Source organism: Aquarana catesbeiana, linkage group LG03 (assembly GCF_042186555.1).
Source record: "Aquarana catesbeiana isolate 2022-GZ linkage group LG03, ASM4218655v1, whole genome shotgun sequence".
Taxonomy (NCBI): domain Eukaryota; kingdom Metazoa; phylum Chordata; class Amphibia; order Anura; family Ranidae; genus Aquarana; species Aquarana catesbeiana.
This window is the reverse complement of record NC_133326.1, coordinates 272,101,813-272,123,116: the sequence shown is the minus strand read 5'-3', so window position 1 is coordinate 272,123,116 and position 21,304 is coordinate 272,101,813. Positions and strand designations below refer to the sequence as shown.

Here is a 21,304-nt window from a genome sequence, read left to right as displayed (position 1 = left end):
GGCACCTTAACGATCACAACATACAGCGATATACAATGTAATATAAACAAAGCACACACACAGTTTGGACTTGTGTATTTTTTTTCACCCTCACCAACTATGCAAGTTAGATGTACAGATACATATTGTTAAAGTTGTCCGATGCTGTATAAAATGAGATAAATTTCTCTGAAACCTCTGTACTTAGGCCCTCTGCAAAGAGCGGGCAGAGAGGACAGATAGGTCAATGAGCCATAACTGAATCACTCATCTGTGTGTAAATTTGAACTTTTATTATTAGGGTAAATAAGCATTTTTTATAAAGACCTGAACCTTAAAGTAGAACTATATGCAAAACTTTTTCCCCCCATTTTGGATAGAGTAAGGGAGGGTTATAACCCCTGTCATTTTTTGCCATCTGTGTCCCATTGGGGAGATTTTCTCTCACTTCCTGTCCCACAGCCAAAACAGGAAGGGAGAAGAAATCCCTTGGAGGGGCCCCCAGGTCACCAGAACTAGTGTCCCCATTGGAAGATTTCTCCTCTATTACTTTTCTAGGGAGAACCCAAAAATGTGGGATTTTTTTACTTACTCAGTAATAATGGTAAACATACAGAGGGCAATTCTCCTTAATGGGGGCAGATACCTTTCCACTCTGTCCTCAAAAAAATAACCATTTGCCTTTATACTTTAATAGACTGCTGAGCTATGAACCACATAAGGAGTGGTTATTACAATACAGATTTATATTGTAAAAAAGCTGTAAAACATGACCACTGTGTATCATAAATTGTGTGTATATTTATTTTATACACATTTTATAAAAGATATAAAAACTTGATTTGTGAAATATGCCATCCATTGACCCAGGGGTCACATGTTTTCCGTTACTGGGCCTGGAGGAGATTGATGTCAAATTGCTACTTATGTAACCAATATTATAATTTTCTGCAGCAATTACCATGAAATAAACTTCAGACATTCTTTACTGTCAGAAAGCTGATCCGCTATACATTGCAATTTGTACACACAAAAAAAAAAAAAACACTTACAAATGAGTCAGGCATACTGCCCTGCATATAACCTCTAATAATAGGGTTAACAACGGTTTCCTTTATTTTCCCAAATTTTTCGTTGAATTGCAAAATGTCATATCTGTACTATACATATGGAAAGGCAGAAAAAATTTTTTTTTTCTACTCCCTGTAAAAAATGCCAGTCATTCACGTTCAGGTTATACTGTTGCCTATAAGATTGTCATTGGCAAATAAAAAAAATAAAAAATTATAGGCCAACCCTTGGATAACCTCTCCTATTACCAGCATGCCTTTTTGTGGCAAAGCAATACCAAGAACATAATAAAAAGTAGTGAGGACCTGTATCTCACAATGGACTTCAAGAAAAGGATTTTACAGCAAGTACAAAAGTGGCATAATTTAGTTTAGGTATAGGGATGTCCCAAAGCATTGAAAATGGAGTTGAGGGTAACACGTCAACAAGCAAACAAATAAACCAGAACAGGTTAGAAACCTCACGCAGCATCCTGCAAAACTCACCAAGCAAAAGGTGGTGTCCTCAGTGGCTCAAACATGCACATGGTAAAACTTTGTAAAAGTATGCACCAAAAACAAGGTAGCAGTGTATTAATTAGCTTACAAATACATTTAGAAATGGTAGATATGGAATCTGCGTAATCCTTCCTTAGGCCTTCAGGAAGCATAAAGATGGAAACAGACTGATGAATTCCCCCCCCGTGTCTGAGGAATGGAACAAAGAAAGGAAACACTAGATTTTCTGGTTGAGATGGAAAGGTAAAAAGCATGACAGAGGCCATAGAATCACCTTGTTATAGTGAAACACCAACTCCTCATTACAGGAAAATTCTGCCAATTCCTAAACTCTAAAAGCCAAAGTAATAGCAACCAGGAAAAAGAACTTTCTGATGCAAAAGGACTAAAGAATATCCCAGATGGGAGCAAACTGGTTTCTGCAATACAGAAAGTACCAAATTGATGTCCTACAGGGTCTTAACAGTTGGAACAATATGAGTGACACCTTACACAAAAGACACACACACCAAGTAATGTGAAGCAATAGGTTTCTGAAAGAGGACTGTCAAGGTCTTGTACTCAAGACCAGTCCATGATTAACTCCAATCTGGAGAAAAGTCAGGATGGGACTCAACAAACTTGAGGATGAAATCCCCTAGTCTCACACCAAGCAAAATAAAGATGTCCAAGTTCTGTGGTACAACTTCCTTGAAATTGCCTTCCGAGCCTTAAAGCGGGGGTCCACCTATCATTTTTTTTTTTTTTTTGAGTTCATTCACAAACTTTTCTTCTCAGCATTACATACTCACATATTGTGTGTAATATGTCCGCCTGTGTCAGATTTCGTCGGAAAGAATAACTTATATTATTCACTGCAGGCGGTTTCCATCTTCATTGTGGGCATTTGAAGCCCACAAGCATTTATTTCCTGGATGTGGTGAATGCTGTGCTCCCAGCATTCACCGCTTGTTCCCGCACATGCTCAGTGGCATCCTGGGAAGCCTGAGACTAGCTCCCAGGAGTCTGGGAGAGGCTAGAAACACGCCTACTCCCATGGGAGGAGAACCAGGAAGTGCAAAGAAGAATAGAAAAATGAAAGGTAATTACGGCGATTTAAATTTTTTTAAACGGCATGTCAGCATCTAGGCAAGGAAGAGAATACATACAGATATTGTTCAAAATTTGGGTGGAACTCCGCTTTAAGTAGAGTAAGAATGACTGAATCAGGAACTCCCTAGGCTCAAAAGATACTACAGCCAGTGACTGTAAAGGAGGGTGGAAAAAGCAGACCTTGTGACAGGTCAAGAAGTGATATCTTCACAATGTTGCAGTACCAAGCTCTCCAGGAAAAGGCAAGGCAATCAGAATCACGGGAATAACTTCCACTTGAACTCTAAAGCAGGTGAAGTAGAATGGAGGTAAGGGAAAGATAAGGAAGAACAGGTCCCACTGTGTCAGAGCATACACCATGAATGGACAACAAAAGAGCCACACCCAGGGTACCCCATCATTGGTAGAGTTACTTGAAAACTTCTGGAAGAAAAATTATTTTTGGTAAAAAAACAAACAAAAAAAACACAACGCAATAAGCTTATATTGATTGGTTTGTGTAAAAGTTATAGCGTCTACAAACTATGGGAAAGATTTATGGCATTTTTATTAATAATGGTGGTGAGCTGCGATTTTTAGCGGTATTGCGGCACCTTTGAATCATTTTTGGGACCATTGACATTTATACAGCGATCAGTGCTATAAAAATGCACATATTACTGTGTAAATGACACTGGTAGGGAAGGGGTTAACACTAGGGGGCGATCAAGGGATTAAATGTGTGTTCCCTCACTGTGTTCTAACTGTATGGGGATAGGACCGAGTAGGAGGAGAGACATTTCGCTGTTCCTGCTTACTAGGAACAAACGACATGTCTCCACTCCTGACAGCAGAGGGATTTGTGTGTTTACACACACACGAATCCTGGTCCTGACGCTCGTGCACGTGGCCATCACGCCCGCCAGCCATGCGCATGAGGTGCCCCCGGCCATGCAGCGGGAACGCCCTCTGGTGGCTCTTAAAAGGAAACCCTGTATACATATGGAGTTTCCCGCAGCAGTGCCATTGTGCCTCAGTAAATGTACGCGAGCTGGTCGGGAACCGGTTAAAGTGCTAGTGCATAAATCTAAAAAGAACCACAAATAAATAAGTGATATTCTTGCTATCAACCATATATTAATAATCGTTCAAAGATAGTATACATTTATCTTCATAGTGATCGGCAAAAAGTGTGAAAGAGGAAGCATGTAGAGGAGCACTTACCTGTTGTCCTTGTCCTTTGCACTTTTTGGAAGATTTCCATGTAGACTCACACTTTTTGCTGATCACTATGAATTTAAATGTATACTATCTTTGAATGATCATTCATATATGGCTGATAGCAAGAATATCAGTTATTTGTAATTTTTATGTGAGTACTTTGGGATTTGTGCACTAGCACTTTAAAGCAGGTTGTGTCCTTTTTTTTAGATCATGGAAGCACGCCCATCCATATAAACATTCAACATGCTTCTTTGCAGGGTAATTCTGCTGACCAACACTTCGGTCATAAGATGCTGCGCATGTGTATGGACAAGACCCAAAGCCGAGAAAGTAGCTGTATGGAATCCTTCAAGGCACCCACAGAGAAGTTAGGAGCACATGGCAAATCCCCCAAGTTTCTACTTATTTTGATACCACCACTAGTGGGATTCCTCTACCTCGTAATGCAACAAGCCCAAACCTTAAGGCTTTGGCCCACACCAGAAACTGCCAGATACACTAAAGGCAAACTCCATTTCTTCGTGAACTTACTCTCTTGAGGGGTATTGCTGACCAAACCTTTTTTTGGCACATCTTGTCAGGGTGAGCCCATTCCACTTCTAAAAACACCCTTAAAATGGGGAAGTACGTAAAAGAATTGACAATGACGACTGCCAAGATCCAAATCCTGTAACCTTAGAGCAGAAGAATTGGGATAACTTTAAACTGGTCCCGACTATTTTCGCAAGAATACCCAAAGGTCCTTTTTTGGGCTTTTTTTTATTTTTTTAGATAAACTGACTCTGGGGTTCTTTCAAGAGTAGATTCCTTGGAGGAGGATTTTTTTATGTGCCTTTCTACTGGAAAAGTCTCTTCTTTCTATACCTCATCTTCCTGGTTCATCCTCCGTTACCAGGGAGAGGGGAAAAGCTTAGGCTTGTGGCCAAGGTGGTCAGAGCTGGCAATTATCCCAGAAGGCTGCTGCCCTACCCAACGATAACAAATAGGATTTCCTCCCTTATCACAAGGAACAGGAGGAAGGTGCCCCAGAAGTAGGGTTACCAGATAGGTAAAGCGAGTCAGATCCCCACAGAACACCCAGAGTCCCAGGGGATACATTGCACAGGGGCTGCACCCAGGTTGCTCCCAACCCATAAGTATTTGGGACCCCTAATCCCCAACATTCCCCTCCTCTTTGACATCTGACACAAAGGGGTCAAATTCACCAAGAGTTAAATAATGGCCAATAAAATAGCTGTTGCAGTAAATCGGTTTTGAAAGTGCAATTCAGTAAGAATTTTGCATTAAACAAATGCGGTATTTGCTTGATTGAGCAGTAATTACCACATTTTTTTTCATGCGTTACTTTACTGCATTGAGCTAGTTGCTAAGGAGCAGGCCGGGAAGCTGGCCGCCAAGTCCTTAACAAAGGATGACTCATCAGCTGTCAGCCTACAAGGGGGAAAAAAAAATACACCACAGAAGCATGCATAGAAATTTCTAAAAGGAAACATTTCTGCCCCCCCCCCCCCAAGCACCTTGTCCCCATGTTGATGGGGACAAGAGCCTTATACTCATAACCCTGGCTGGTGCTTGTGGGTGTCTGCAGGCAGGGGGCTTATCGAAATCTAGCAGAGCCCCCACCCCAAAGCACCCACTCCTCCAAGTTGAGGGTATGTGGCGGGGGGGGAGCTTGCTCATTCCTCCCTGCCAGGCTGCATGCTTGGATAAGGGTCTCTTATGGATTTTCGGGGGGGGGGGGGGGGTTTGGTCTGGCCCTACGCCAATTTTTCTTCTTCTTTAATTTTGGTGTGGGGTGTCCCTTAAAATCCATACCAGACCCGAAGGGCATGGTAGGCATTGGGGAGGACCCCACACTGTTTTTTCCCCCCCCCATAATTTTTAATTGCCGGCATGTTTTTTTTACATTCAGCTGTCAGTGGGAAGCCGCTGACAGCTGATGATTCACCTGTTTAGGATGTGGCCCCCAGCCATTTTTCATTTTGCAGTAAATAGCGCATAATCGTTAAATTTTTTGTGAATTGGACATTACCGCATGCAATCATTTATGCAAATGAGTCACGTGACTTATCGCATGCGGTAAACTTTACTGGATTGACCCCAAAGCCTACTGACCCGTATATAGGGACCCTTGCTGGAAAACAGGGGTCCAAATCAGCTGAGTGTCACTAACCACCACTGCACTGGTAACCCCAGGAGATGTGACCCATTCTAATCTCGCCAGTGCCCCACCACCTCCACAAGGCAACTGTGTTGCCCGACACAAGCAGCTTATCTAAGACCTGTAACCAGAACCTCATGTACCTAGGCCAAACCAGAAAAATGAAGATCGGAAGCATGCCCTCCCATCTCGATCCTGCATAATATACCAACAAAAGACTCACAAGAGCACCAGCGCTTCCACTAGAGGATGCCTACAACAGAAGATAAAACCGTTTCAGTTTTTGAACCATGTTTCTGCCCTTTTTAACATTTTCTATTTTTTTTTGTACACCAGGCATGGTGTTGTCTGACTGAACCTGGTTACAGTGACCCTACAGCACAATGGCCCAATGCAACAGATAGCCAGATTGCTCAAAACTCCAGGACATAGTTTGGAGGATGAGATTCCTTCCTAGTCCAACAGACTAGCATCCATTGCGATAATCTTTCAAAAGGCAGGATGAACGGACTTTCCCAATTTCAGGGCTGGATTTCTAAACCAACAGGCCAGGGACAACCTATGCCAAAAACAATCTGTATGGACAGGACTGATTTGTCACACAATAAAAGAATAATGTGTTGTAATCGTCTGGAGCAGAGAGTCAGACGACTCCTGGACTAAAGTCTGGGATAGAAGTTTGGAACTTCTGCTGAGGGAGAAATACTCTGGCCTGAGCAGTGTCTAGGACTAAACCCAGCACTGATTTCTAAGAGTTCAGAATCTATCTGAACCAATGGAACATGTGAGCAGTCAAGGCTGCATTGTCAGACACAGCCTGTAACAACTGTTAGCCTCAGAAGGTAGTCATCTAAGTATCTCATCAGTGAAACAGAGCTAATCGTGGGGTTAACACATTGGTGAATGCCTGGGGTGCAGATGAGAGTTGAATGGTGAGCTATATGGGGACATGCAGGTATGTATACTTTATGTCCACAGTTGTCTCCCTGGTGAAGAGAGGGGATGACAGACCTGGTGGATTCCATTCAGAATCGCTGAATGCAAATGAACCTATACAGTGCTTTGAAATCAAGGATGGGGAGGATGCCCTTTTTGAGTTTGGGAACTGAACAGATTGGTGAAAAATTCCTGCAACCAATCAGCCACAGAAACTGGGGCAATGACTCCTTGCTTCAAAAGCTCCTAGAAAGCAAGCTAGAGATCTGCTAATCTGTGCAATGAGACAGGAAGGTTAGAGATTAGAAAACAAGGAGGGGACTGGGAGCTAAACTGTGGCACCTGGACCTTTCCTCCTGCACCCATACATTTGAGATGCAAGCCAAGTGTCTGCAATACACTAATAGATGCTCTTTACTCTTTGGAAAGCGGGGGAGCACCTTCGTGAAGAACTATCGATGCTAGCAAAAATTTGATTAGACTATTTCCAACAGAGTGGAAGAACACATCCTCCTAGGACACTAGCATGATGGCAAATTATCCTGGGCTGGACTACATTTGTTTGCCAGTGTAATCCCTATTTTGACACAAGCCCTATTTAGTAAATATACAGAAAATGTTTCCAGGTTCCCCAAGATACACGATTCTGTGTGAATAAATAGAAAAAAAAAGTCTAGTGTTTATATACACAGTTCGCGCAAGGAATACATTTGCAGTTTACTTATAGTGCAGCAGTCTTGGCTTGCAAAACCAAACAGTAACAGTAACATATGATGAAAACAAGTTTATTTATAGCAATATTTCACAGCTTAATCTTTGAATAATTAAAAAGCATTAAAAAAAAAAAAAAAAAAAAATCTGAACACCCAAACATGCGTCTATAAAATAGTTGGACTGGTAAACAAAAACAAAACACTTCACAATAATGAGCAAATTTCAATTCACGCACTTCACAGTTTACAATATTTTGGCAATAGCTAAATAATTGTACCACATTAAAATCTCTATGTATGAAAATAAAGTTTAACTTGATAACACATAGGTGTTATTTACATCAATAAGATGTAAACTACAAAAAATACAGGATGGCCAGATGGGGGGGGACAAAACAAAAAAACATTTTGTCCATAAACAAAATTTCCTAACTCTAGACATCTGTATGTACACACAACATCACAGGCTATTTTTTAAAATCAGCAGTAAAAGAATATTTACAGAGCAATGCTCCAGCCAGTTTTGATTTGAAGAGCCATGCATGTAATAACAGTTTCATAAAAGTGGAAAATAATTTGAGGACAATGTTTTATAAAGCCTATTTTTACAGCTTATAGGATACAAAACCGGTTTATCTTAAAAAAATGAATTAGAATACATCTTCTAATATTGAGAAAATACACTGTGATGAAATACTTACCTGTGTACATGTTATTTTAGGCAAAAAAGTCTTAAACACGTCAGAAAAACTAGAAAAAACATGTTTTTCTGGGGTGGGGGGTATGTTGGGTCTTTTACAGTCCAAAAATCCCTTATGAAAATAAAATTTGTTAGTTGACTACAACAAAACACTGATGGTATGGTTCCTAGACAAATACAAGCAATGGACATTCCTTGGCTTGCTACACAGTGTGAAAAACATTCCCAATTAGAATTTTTTTTTTTTTTACTCACAATATATTCTGCAGAGAATACTTTCTCCACTAAATGGAAGAACCTGTTTAACAGAACAGTAACAGCAACGAAGCAGTTTGAAAATTGATCATGCCACCAAAGGTCTTGGAAACTTGTAAACATACATGGCCTCACGAAAATGTGGTGGTAATTTACTATAAATCTTTCACAGAAAGAAAAATAATTTTGGGTAGAAAGGAAAGTTAACGCCAACACCCATTATATACAGTGGGAGAAGTGGTAATTTCATAATTAATGAGATGGCAAGCTGCCAGTTAAGCGGTAGCCAATCTGGATTTTTTTTTTTATTCCCAAAATCAAATTTGCAACACCAATAGTGACATTCCATTTTCTTGCAATATTCTAACATTTTATTTTTCAATATACAATCAAAAACAAATGGAATGGTTAACCATTTAAGGACACAATCACGGCTGGTCTCAAATGAATGTATTGAGTTTGTATTTGACACAGACCACAGCCAAATAACCACCAATAACCAAGCTATTGGTCGAGAAATACAATGTATAAAAATGTGTTTATCTAGTAAATAAATAAATGAGACAGGAAACTATGCTAATGCATCTCTAAAAACTTCAGTGTATGTGAAATAAAATCTGTTTTGTAAAAAAGGAAGAACATACTGCCAAAATCAAACCTTTCCCTGAGGTGTAAACAGCAAAATAACTTGAAAAGCTTTACACATCAGCCCCATTAAACAGTTTATTACAACACTATATCTACTGTAATTGAGGTGGTATTTACAGACATTATCAGGACACGAACATTTTAACAGGAATAAACAACTATAAAAACAAGAAAGAGCGTTTTTTTTCCCAACTGCTTGTACATTATAAATTGTAAATATAATGTATAAACCCAAATTGCAAGAGTTAATAAAGGTTTAAGTCACACAGGTTTCCTTCAAATAAAACATTTATGCAACATAAAAAATAAAAGTAGATCTACTGGTTACCATGTTTGCAGAATTGCTTTATTCACATCTAGATCTGCTCATTTTTATCCGTAACTTTGAGCTGTTGAATCATATGTAGCAAACTGATGGCCAAGTATCTTCTTTTCCATTAGATGAACATGTGATCTTTAAAGATGTTCCTCTTCTTTCAGCTGTAACGTTTTAAGATTTGTGATGTAGATTTTTGCTACAGTACATAACATACAAAATCTCTGATAATTGTACAAACATTTTGTAAGCAATTACAACATACTAAAATTGATGCCATATTTTGATAAATAACCAAGGCATCACATGCAGCAAAAATAGCCAATGTATTTTATATACATGCATATAAGAATTTAATTGTAAAAACGTGTTTTACAGAAAATCATAACTGAGTATTAGGTGGGGTCTCATATCCAAGCAAAATTCTTAGCTTTAAGACAACACCTAACACGCAAACCTGTGCAATAATAATAATAGTCTATTCATCATAAAAGAAAAAAAAACAAAAAAAAAAACAAAACAAAAAAAAAAAAAAAACAAACACACAATATACATACATATATGTATACTAAGAATTTAAAAAATTGCTTTTTAAAAGGTTGAAATCTAAAAAGGTTTGGTAAAGGTTACATTTAAAAGTCTGCAAGATGCATTACATATTCTAACCAACAGAAACATGCTAACTGCACTTAGAAGACATTTTAAATACATTAACACAATTACATATGTAGTAAGGTCAATTTTTTTTCAAAATTTTTATTGGAGCTTTTTTTTTTTTTTTAAATACACTTAGGTTGATTTACTGAAGGAATGAAGACTGTTCACTAAGCAAAGTGACTGTTGTGCATTTAGCAAATAAGGTAAAGCTCTGGTACTTCAATCATCCAACTATCGAATGTGAAAATAATCCTTCCCCTGCCCCCCCCATTTTCCTTGAGCGATTTGGTATTCAAAGCATACACAACTTCACCTTGTTTACTAACCTAAGGGGAGACTTACTTTGCTTAGTGAACAGCCTCAAACTCCTTTAATAAATTTAGCCCAACTGTTTAGCTTGCAATAAATTATATAAAAAAAAAATATAAAAAGTGTTTTTTAAATCACAGTCCTCTTCCACTAAACAGCCAGTACAAATAAATTCTGTAATTGTAAAAATTCATAGTAAATCCTAGTGATTTATTTTATGACAATTTGAAAATGAACACCAAATTCCTACTGTTTTGATAAACATTTTGTTAGCTACGAAATAAATATGAAAAAAGTATCAAGAAATGCTTAACATATAAAATATTACACAATAAAAAAATTAAATAGTGAAGGTTACTGGTATAAAATTATTATTTCAGACTAAAACTAAGCCTAAATGACATCCATGAAATAAGATTTATCAGTTTTGAAAAATTTAAATTTTACTATCTTGTAACTAGAACATCACCCAGGGCAAGCATGAGCTCAACATGAAGTTAAGATGCAACTTTCTTAAAAATCCTGATATATTATTACATTTAAAAAAATATATTACATACATACCAAGTATACACGTTACAAAGCTAAAGCAGTATATACAAAAAAATGGGACAAAAGCAACATTTGCTAAAGCATACAATATGCAATTGTCAATTTATTTACAGAGAAAAGTTGCCATCAGAAGCATTACTAAAAGCAGACCATAGAGGATATGATTTTCTTTCCTGCAAGAAAAAAAAAGCAATTGATTCCCCCATCAACACAGTGTTGATAGGGGAATCCCTCCGATGGAGCCATAGTGTTCTCCCGGTGGGGATGTGTGGCCACAGTCCCTGCCTGGAGAACACAGTCATTATTGCTAGCTGCTATAGCCACTGGCAATAATCGCATGTAAAAATCCAGTATGCTGGTTGTACCCAAGTCGATCGATGGATTGACTTGTATACAATCAGCCTGCCCATAGATGGTTTGAATCTCAGCCAGTCCCTGCTGAACCAACCAAGATTCAAATCTTCCATGGCCGGCTTAAGTCTGCATTCTCTCAATGAAAACAGTGGAAGATAACTGTCCTGATTCTACACTCACAGGTATGAGAAAAATGCCTGGCAAAATAGTATACTTATATTTCTTTTAGCATTAGTCAAATTAAAAGTATTTGTGTGCGTTATTAAGTAAAACATTTATATTTCTAGTCAAAGTTCTTGATGACATAAGACAATAATATATTGTACTGCTTTAGTAAATATTTCAACACTATGTGCTCCTAATAAAAGTTACTTGGAAATCAAAATTACCAACCCAACAAGTTAAAAAATAAATAAAAATGCAGACGTACGATAATATGAAGACAGCAAAGTATGCTAAACGCTCCTGATTAGGACACGTTAAAGAGGACTGTTTTTTTGTTTTTTTTTACAGGTATTGGTGTAGTAAGAAAACGTTAAGAAAGTATGTAGAATGAGCCAATAAAATATACCAAAAAAAACAAAGTAGATTTACTTCAACCCATGAAGCAGTGTGGATAGGCATGACACTAAGAATATACCTGTCATGCTGTATAAAATTTGGGCTTCATCTCTCTGAATATATGTAATCAAAATAAGTCATAAAAAAAATGTATTACTTGCTAGTATACATTTTAAATACAAAAAAAGAAAAAAAAATGCCTTATGACCATATAGAAACACCAAGAGATCACGATCAGCAGGAACTGAACAGAACGTTTGGTCTATGTAACAAGACCACAAATCTGTTCCCAACGAAAAATAAGGTTTTCCTATAAGTTTGTTTTGTTAAATATAAGTAAGCACTATTAATCTTTGTAACCAAGTCTGGCCAGCGTTAAATACAGCATACTAAAAGCCTACCAATCAATATAGTTAGGCTATATCAATGCAGTTCTTTACAAAAGGAATATTTTACAGCAAATAGTTGTGAATGTTACAGAAAATTACAAGGTTTACAAAATGTCATCGTTTACAGTATTGGTCCATGGGACAGTTTATTACAAGCATGTTTATTACTTACAGTGTACTAAATGCTGTTTTTTGTTAGATTAAATATACAAAGCATGGACACCAAAAAAATGTCAGCACTAAAGGAATTGTAACATCAGTATAAATATATTTAACATTTAAAAAAGTTTAACTCCTTTTGGCCATAATTATTTTTAAAAAAGGGGGATTTTTTTTTTTTTTTTTTTTTTTACAAAAAACAACAAACTGTGAATGCCTAGTGTGTCAGTGCCAATATGTGTCAGAAAGCAAATTTTTCTTCCTTCTTGTAAATCAGCAAAATATTTCACCAAGTATTATCATGTCTGCAAAACTAGGGATAGGCTTATATTTATAAACAGATAAAGGGGGAATAAAGTAAATGAAAAAAAAAAAAACAAAAAACTAATTTTCATTAGTTTTATTTGTAAGAGCGTTTTTAAACAGGAAGGGGTATATTTATAAAGCAGTGAACGTGACATTCAGCAAACATTCACTTCAGGTGTTATCTTCCTTGTACATGTGTTTTAAATTACAGTGGTTCACCTGCAGGAAATATTTAGTGAATACACGTTCAGTGCGTTATAAAAAAAAAAAAAAAAAAAACCCTAAGCTGTCATGCACACTATTTATCAATTCAGTTTTTATCATTTCCCAACTTATTTTTTAAAACCCCAAGTGCAGTATTCTTCTGACACAGGGCCACAAAAGTGGATTGCTCACACCGATATATAGATCATTACATACAAGCAAAAAACTGACTTAAAGCGGACCAAACTACACATTAAAGTGTTTAAAAAAAAAAAAAAAAAAAGAGAAATTAGTAGGTGTAATAATAATTTATGACACCTTACTATTTCAAGATGCCAGTCCACTGATGATACATACACTGCAACACCAAGCACTGCTTGTAATCCAACATGGAATGGGTACTAGACCCAAAATCCCAGTGGGATGGCAGAGCAAAAAACAAACCTACACCTTTTACTGCTTCAGTAATTTTAATAAAGAGATTCTGTAGAAGTTTAAGTCAGTTTTAAGCAAAAAAAAAAAAAAAAAGCCATATTGTAATGAATTTATCTAGAAAAATTGCTAAAACAAAAAGGATGGGTGGGTGAGATAGTCACCGTTTGACTATGGCAAGTCCTATTTAATGAACTCTTCCAAACTAGGACATGTATTACAAAGGTTTACATATAAAATGATGTAAATCAATTTCACCAATTTACAAAAATCACAGCATAAAATTTAAAATTTGACCTTAAACACTGGTGTATGCAAAACGCCAAGACTTTACACGTGCCTTGTGTATATGACAGTTCCATATATAAAAGACATGTCAATCATCCATGTATTTGAATGTTCAAGTTAGGTGAAGTCTGTCTTGCTAGCTACCTGCTTAAATATACACCTAATACCGCGTACACACGAGCGGACTTTACGGCAGACTTTGCCCGGCGGACTTTACGAACGAACGGACTTGCCTACACACAATCCAACAAAGTCCATCGAATTCGTACGTGATGAAGTACGACCGGACTAAAACAAGGAAGTTCATAGCCAGTAGCCAATAGCTGCCCTAGCGTGGCTTTTTGTCCGTCAAACTAGCATACAGACGAGCGGACTTTGACCGGACTTGAGTTCGACGGATAGATTTAAAACATGTTTCAAATCTAAGTCCGTCCAACTTTTGAGAAAACAAAGTCCGCTGGAGCCCACACACGATCGAATTGTCTGACGAAATCCCGTCCGCCGGGCAAAGTCTGCTGTAAAGTCCGCTGGTGTGTACGCGGCATTAGGATAGCAAACAGGTAACAGCAGTGTAATCCACATACCAAGCAGTGCCTGCACATACCCTTGGTTAGTTTTCTTCTCTGCAGCCCAGGAGCCCACAAAATCACAGGCTGCAGTGAACTGAAAGATTGTTCAATTTTTGATTCACATTGAAAGATGGCCCATCCCTTCTAATACATTTCAACTGTGCCAAAAAGACTGGTCATCACAGTGATGGATCAATAAGAATATGTATGTATTTGTAAGGGGCAGGGTCAGTGATGAACACTGCAAGCATTGAAATCTACAGATTACAGGGGCTTGGGATTTAGGGCTCCTGAACTACCAGGGGAAAATGTCTAAAGAAAAGAGTGTGCAGGCACCACTCCATGCATGCACTGCAGTCCTGAACTTTTGTACCTTTATGGTTCTGAAACGTGTACTTCTTTCCAAAAGTTTCCAAAAGTCAGGCAAAAGAGCTGTAGGGTATAAGGACACTTAAAAGTATCATGTAAGTCAGTTGAGTTGATTTACTAAAACTAAAAGTGCAAAATCTGGTGCAGCTGGGCATGGTAACCAATCAGCTTCTAACTTCAGCTTGTTCAATTAAGCCTCGACAAAGCCTAAACTGATTGGTTCTCTGCAGACCTGCACCAGATTGTGCGACTCTCCAATTTTAGTAAATCAACCTCAATGTTACACAGTAGCACTGAATCTCATTTAAAAGTCATGCTTTTTGTTGCAACATTAGAGCCAATTATGCATTTGCACTTGTAGATACACTATACAAGAAATTGTATAAACACAAACAATGTAAAAAGATTTTTTTTAATGATGAAAAAGTGAAACACAACATGATAAACCAGGCATAAATTATAGTCCAAAATCACAATAGGTAAACGAGTCACAAAGTTTTGGAATTCTAATCGTTCATTCTTAGCAACTGTGACCGGTAAACAGAAAAGAAAGCATGTCTTACAAAAACAAATTTTTCCAACACTTTTGTTTTTTTCTTATTAAAAAATGAAATTGGACTAAATATTATTTTAAAGTGCATTGAACAAAAAGTAATACCATTCAATACTGAAGTTAAATCTACTGAAATTGAATATGCAACTGAAGGAAAGTACTTTCGTTTTTTTTTTGTTATCTGTAGTTAAATGTAAACTACTTGTTTTAAGATGCATATTATTTTAGCTGGAAATATGTCCGCCTGAGTAAATTTAAAATTGGAACTCTGGTGTGATCCCAACTGCCTACGAGAAAATGTCTGTATTGCAGTTTTAATACAATTGTCTCTTTGCAATTAAAAAGGTTACCTAATGTACAACAATAGTTTATTGTTTTCCACAAATGGAACAATAGGCCATTGCACCGATCTACTAGCTGTACAGGAGTCTAAATGTCCATGTGTAAGTCTGACGGAAAAAAAAAATACTTAAGGGGTTGATCATTTAAAAAACTACAGTAAAACCTTGGTTTGAGAGTGTTTTGCAAGACAAGCAACACTTAATACATTTTGACTTGATATACAAGCGATGTCTTGATATACAAGTAGCGTCTTGTCACAACGGAGTATAAAAGAGAAGAGAGGTGCCTCCAAGTGTAGCAATACAGTTACATTAATGAAGGTACAACATTTAGAAACTCACATGGTTGATGATTAAAACAGGCACATCTAAGTATGCAGGCATCCGGAATAAAGCTGTCCACCTAGACCATCCTCCGCACTGCCATTGACGTCGTCCTTTCCACGCTGCACTCCACGAGCGGTTCAAGCCTCGCTTTCAGATTGCTCTACTGCAGGGTAGTCTTCCCTGTCACAACTGCAGACTGACATCGGTGAAAGCCGGTGGTGCAAGGGATGGTATATGTAAACAGCTTTACCGTAGATGCCTGCATACCTAGATGTGCCTGTTTTAATCATCAACCATGTGAGTTGCTAAATCTTGTACCTTAATTAAATGTAACCATATTGCTACACTTAGAGGTGCCTCTCTTTCTTATACTCTCTAGCTCCTGCTGGATTTTGCTTCCAATCCCCTTGTGGAAGCTGCCATTTGTGGATATACATTTTGTGGTTACACAACCTATCACATTGCTATAATCTTTTTATATGGGCTATAAACTGAAGGACTTGTGAATAAATGGTTGTGGAAAGAATCATTTGAGTTTCCATTATTTCTTATGGGAAAATTTGCTTTTATATACGAGTGCTTTGGATTACAAGCATGCTTCCGGAACGAATTATGCTCGCAATCCAAAGTTTTACTTTATTGAATCCCTCATGTAACTACATGCACCCAGCTTACTGAAGCAAGCAAGGCACGAGAGGAGGATTCACATGCACTTAAAAAAAAAAAAAAAAAAAAATACAAGAACTGGTGCTGTTTTTGTCATCAGCAGGGCAAAATTCCACAGTTCTTACAAGATTTTACTTTGCATCTAATGATGCGACCAAGCAGTGGTCACAGGTTTCACTAAAGAACTACTCCAGGAATCATTTAATTTTTAAAAACTAATTGTTGACGAGTTTTGATAGAGCGATTTCTACATATGCCATAACTATAGGTGGGTTCTGATTGGCCGAGGTGGAGCAGAGGATGTCACAATCTCCATATCGGCTAATCAGACGACGCCTACTATTCACTGACAAAAATAGAGGGCAGTTCCAAACTTCTTTCTAGTAGAAGGAGGCTGCTCATAGCCCTCTGAAACTGGACACTGCTTACTGTATTCTACAAAGGTTCTACAGAGGAATATGGAATCCCTAGCTTCCACACAGTAATGGCAAATGGAGAAGTCTTCATCCAAGCTAGCCCACAGTAAGTTATTAAAGCCAAATGATTCATGGCGTTCAAGGTCCCATTCACAACTGTGCACTGCAGTGTCATTCATTTTCAATGGAACCCTGTTGCTCTAAAGCAACTAAAGCCATTTCAGCGCATGGTAACAACCTGCCATGTACTGTGCTGCACTGCATTACAAAAAAATGATTTTCTTCCCATTTTTAGCGTATTGGTAGTCCATTCAAATTAGCTGCCTTAAAAGGGACCCTGGCACCAATTTAAAGTGTAGGTATAAGCACATAAATAGCAACTATTTTACCTTACTTGCAGTACTTTTACTTCTCCATAAGTTTTTTTTTTTTTAATTACGATTAACCTGCATGTGCATTTGAACATGCTGTAAAACTAAACTTGACTAGTCTATTCCCTATCACGGCCCCCCTCAAAAAAGAAATAAAACTGTTGCTATATCCGTTTTAAAAGTGTTAGCATCAGTTTGATTTTAATATGTTAGCATAATCTATTTGCTCATGTATCTAACACTACCTTCACTCCAGACTGACAATGCTACTGTCCAAAGGTGGCTCTGTTGTGCCTCTATGCAGAGTGGAGACACAATGAGACAGTAAGTGCATTATTGACCAGATCACCAGGTGAAAAGAAAAAAAAAAAACAAAAACAAATGCAGCCACCGCATTGGAGGACTGGTAAGCTGCGATATAAACAATTTTTTTATTTTGGGTTTAATAGTGCTTTAAAGTGATTTATTTAAAAAAAAAAAAAAAAAAAAGAAGAAGAAATGTGTTATACTTACCTGCTCCATGTAATAGTTTTGTACAGAGCAGCCCCGATCCTCTTTTTTAGATGCCTTACCAATGCTCCTGGCTCCAGAGCCCCACGGTGCGACTGCTGTGATTGACAGCAGAGTGGGCCAATGGCTCCCGTTGTATCTGAGCCATGAGGAGAGATAGCAGAGAGAGTCTTGGCTCTTGTGCACATTGCTAGATCAAAATCAGGCTGAGGAAGGTATTTAAGGGGAGGTGGGGGGTGCCAAGGGCAGAGCTGCATGCAGGTTATACAGGCAAGGTAAAAAAAAACCTTCTGCCTTTACAACAACTTGCTAAGGATAGACAATACATAAGCCAACATGGCTGTGCAAATTTGCAAAAGATAAAAAAAAAATCATAGGCACGCCTAAAGTGTTTACACACAAATATACATTATATATTTTTATGTTATACACATACACATACACACACACACACACATAAAGAGCTGAACATTTCCCAGTCATCAGGTTGCCATAGCGGTTTTAAAAAACTTACTAGCAAATAGGTTAGTTGGGCGCAGAAATGCCAGGGCTGGCAGAATCGTTCTCTCCTCTACTGGCCAGCAGCTGTGAAGTGACATGAGGGCTCCAGGGTGAATGTGGGGGCAGGGGCAGTCAAGTGGCATGGGGACAAGAAAAATGAAAGCTGTTCATTAGTGTTGATGGGTACAGGCCTGTTTATTGAGCAGCACCAAGCCCTTGACTCAAATTGAGCCAATAACCGGACTCTCACTTAACTGGGCAAAAAACTTCTCAAAGGGTGATGCCAATATAATGGATTTGAAGAACAAACATGAAAAACAGTGATCAGACTGCAATTCACCTGAACAGAAGACCGATGCCCTAGTCATCAGCACACCGTGTTGTTCTATGTGAATGTGTGAATTAGAAAACCAAAACAAAGCCAACATTAGGTTCTAAGTACAGTGGAAAAGCCCCGGTTTAATCATGAATGGGCAAAGTGACAGAACTACCTCAAGAAGGCATGCGTTTCGTGTTCCAGAGAACACTGCCTGCAGAACTTGGGGCACACCAGGGAGTGCAGGTCCACTGCAAGCAATGCTAGTTAGGAAAAAGCCATCCAGTTCGTTCACAGGTACTGGCAGCACCTACCCTAACAAAATGCTACTCTGTTCTATCTTAAAGACCTACATGAGTAAAACATTATTAATGCTCATGCCTGTGGAGAAGGCGGCTGGTAGATTAAACCAGTAGCACCATTTTATACCTGGAGGCTCAGTAGTAGCTGGACAAGGTTTATAACCTAATCGATTCTTTCTTCCAAAGAACCCAAGTTCAGTGGTTAACACTTGTGCCAAAGCCATGAGACACTTGCTAAATCATAAAATGCTATTCCACTACCCATAGTCTGATTTTATTCTTTATAGTGTACTGTAAGCAAAACATGTTTGAGAAAACAAGCCATTAGCATAGCTTTTGCAGTGTAAAAAAAAAAAGCAAAAACAAAAAAAAACAAACACACAATTACACACCAGACATCTCTGCAATGTAGATTATATAGTCCCACACTGTCACTGTTTTATAAAGGCTGAGAGGCTACATATCTCAGCACTTGTACCCATGTTTCTTTATATGTAGTGAAAATTTGTATCCTGGCTCTCAATAGGCAAAAAAAACAACAAGACCACTTTACCCAGGACAGAAGTGTGTTACTGGCAAAATGATTAACCCCTCTGCACCAACCACCTCCTGGGCCCTTTAAGAGTTCTAAAAGCCAGGAGGCAGATGCGAGCATTTGACCGATGTGACTGGCTGTCACAGGGGTCACATTATTGGAAAGCTCCCGACAAGCAAGTATGCATCAGGAGCTTACTGATCCCCAAGGCTACAATGCTGGGAGTGTGCAGGGAGCATGCTCTCAGCACGGTGGGTTGTTTTAACGGGGTCGCATATATGTGACCACTCAGCAGTAAGGCCCACCTCCCAAGCGGCTGCGTATATGCATACGACTAGCAGCAAGAGCTTAAAAATAAAGAGAAAAGGCCTAATATAATTGAATGTCCCAGTGTATACAGCCCTATTAATAAACAAGTTAAAAAAAGGTAACTTACAGCAGAACTATACCCACCTCCCCTCCAGCAATGCAACGTCAGCAAGCTTTGTTTCAGCCACCAATCCCTTTGACTGGTTTTCTTCTAGGTTTGGAATCTTTGGCCATACCGAAATGATAGGACTCCCGTGCATATACAGGAGATCATTTATCAAGGCAAATGCTGAAATTGCGCAGCTCAGTGTACACTGTAAAGTCCATTGTGAAAAGGCAGGCAAGAACCAACACCCTTTACTACAGAAGAAACAGTACATAGTATGTCTCTTCCAAAATAAAAAACCTGCCTGTTCACACCTTTTTATCTTATGGCTCCATTATTTCAATACAGGAAATACGATGCTTATGTTCCTGAAGTAGTGTATCCTCCCCCACAATTGCCATCTATCCATTCATTTTACCATTACCTGCCTTTAAATCAAATTTGTAGCCATTTCTGCGAGTATCAAATGCCTGGCCCCCAGCTGTGCTGTGGTTTAAACCCTTTTGCTGCAACAGTTGTTTTTGCATTTTCTTTTTTGCAGTTTAGGCCTGAATTAAAACCCCTAACAATTTTTTTAAAGCGATCCTGTAAAATAAAATTGTAGTATTTCCAATTCTTTATGTCAAACAATATTAAATGCAATGGTTTATCAAGAGCATATTTTAAGTAAAACTACATTACTTAATTTTTGTGCACATAAATGCAATACAGTAGCCAAATTTTGTTAAGATATAAAAAGTTAGGTTGTGCTGAGTACATAGATACCAAACACATCAAGCCTTAAAATTGTGTGCGCCCCAGAAAACAGTTCCTAACTTTGGTACAATGTTTTATAGGCAACAATTTAAAACCCTTACAGATCATCAGTTTAGAGTGAACCTGAAATCATGGTTCGAGAGAATTATTGCTCTCACATTGGCATGCACAACGATATTGAATCTTTGTAGCACAATCAATGTTTTCATACTTGGGCACCTGAGGCATGCGTCTAAGTTAGCGTGTCAATGGGGCAGGTTTCTTAGAGAAAAAAAAACAAAAACATTTCAGTGGCAGGGAATGGTGTTGTTGAGGGGAGGGAAATTTAATTGTTTGTTTTTGAACCACATAATATTTAATAAATTCTTATTTTGATTTAGAGTACAAAAATACACAATTAGAAAGGCATATGCTACTTTAATTTTTTTACACTTTTTTCCCACCACTCAACTCTATTGTTATCACATAGATCAGGGATATGCAATTAGCGGACCTCCAGCTGTTGCAGAACTACAAGTCCCATGAGGCATAGCAAAACTCTGACAGCCACAAGCATGACACCCAGAGGCATGATG

General features: G+C 38.2%; 1 protein-coding gene across 4 annotated transcripts in view; it reads right to left on the bottom strand.

Annotated features, from left to right (window-relative positions):
- Positions 1–9,579: 9,579 nt before the first annotated feature.
- CPSF6 (cleavage and polyadenylation specific factor 6) overlaps positions 9,580–21,304 on the bottom strand; it is a 45,169-nt gene continuing 33,444 nt past the window's right edge. For all 4 annotated transcript variants that reach the window (XM_073620071.1, XM_073620073.1, XM_073620072.1 and 1 more), the window contains exon 10: positions 9,580–9,735. The gene's annotated coding sequence lies outside the window, so the exon portion shown is untranslated. The remainder of the gene's footprint in view (positions 9,736–21,304) is intronic.